This window comes from Pinus tabuliformis, chromosome Q, assembly GCF_031772625.1.
Source record: "Pinus tabuliformis cultivar Carrire ecotype Pingquan chromosome Q, CPIR1, whole genome shotgun sequence".
Lineage (NCBI taxonomy): Eukaryota > Viridiplantae > Streptophyta > Pinopsida > Pinales > Pinaceae > Pinus > Pinus tabuliformis.
The window spans coordinates 211,426,210-211,427,272 of NC_142296.1; the positions used below are offsets into that span (position 1 = coordinate 211,426,210).

Genomic DNA, 1,063 nt, shown 5'->3' on the forward strand with positions numbered 1-1,063 from the left:
TCATTGAGAAAGTTTATTTCCCTCAAAGATGACTCCTATTCTCAACCCATCTCCATAAGGTTTTGAACCCGAGACCTAATGGAGACTAAACCCCAGATAAACCAAGTGATCTACACCTTATAAAATTCTCAAATAAAAATACCATGTGTTTGGTTTTTGTCTTCTTCCCTTATCAAACCGGTGATAGCTTTAAACACCCCGCCAAGCCGGCACCAAGTCTCTTCTCTAATGTAGAAGATGTATTTTGTCAACTATAGATTCATTATGGTGTTTTACTCGACTCTTATTACTCTGAAATGTTAAAGATAGATCATTCTTCCGATAAAGCCGTTTGTGCCCTCTTATTTCCTCATATTTCTCAAACTTTAAAAGGGCAATTGATTTCGTAATTAATAACGTTGGCAGGCAAATTAAATTAATAACCTTGAGAGTGCACAGGATCCATCTTGCGGAGAAAAACACTTCGCAGTCGTATTTTGTGTTAAATTGGGCGATGGAAATTGTTTATATAAGATTTTGACTCGAACGTTCTGCCCAGCTGTTGAGATGGCCGAGTTGGTCTAAGGCGCCAGATTAAGGTTCTGGTCCGAAAGGGCGTGGGTTCAAATCCCACTCTCAACAACGTTATGTTTTTGCCAGTGTCTTGGTTCTGTCGATAAGTTGGACTTTTTGGCCCCTTTAAATTTTGCAATCCATTTTATGGAAAATCTGAAATCAAAATCAAATTCAGTGTCTTGGTTCTGTCGATAAGTTGGACTTTTTGGCCCCTTTAAATTTTGCAATCCATTTTATGGAAAATCTGAAATCAAAATCAAATTCAGTCGATTGTTTGGACTTTTTGCCCCCCGTTTAAATTTTCCAATCCATTTTATGGAAAATCTGAAATCAAAATCAAATTCTGGACGATGTCTGTCAGTGTCTTGGTTCTGTCGATAGGTTGGACTTTTTTGCCCCTTTAAATTTTTCAGGAAGAAAAAAGTATGATTATATTAATAAACAGTACCAGATAGTACATATCATGTAAATTACATATATCATGAATCTGTATAAATATTACAAAAAC

At 36.1% G+C, this 1,063-nt stretch overlaps 1 non-coding gene across 1 annotated transcript; it reads left to right on the plus strand.

Moving 5' to 3' along the window:
• Nucleotides 1-540: 540 nt before the first annotated feature.
• Nucleotides 541-621, plus strand: TRNAL-AAG (transfer RNA leucine (anticodon AAG)). The gene has a single exon. It is a non-coding gene; the product is annotated as a tRNA-Leu (tRNA).
• Nucleotides 622-1,063: the final 442 nt, after the last annotated feature.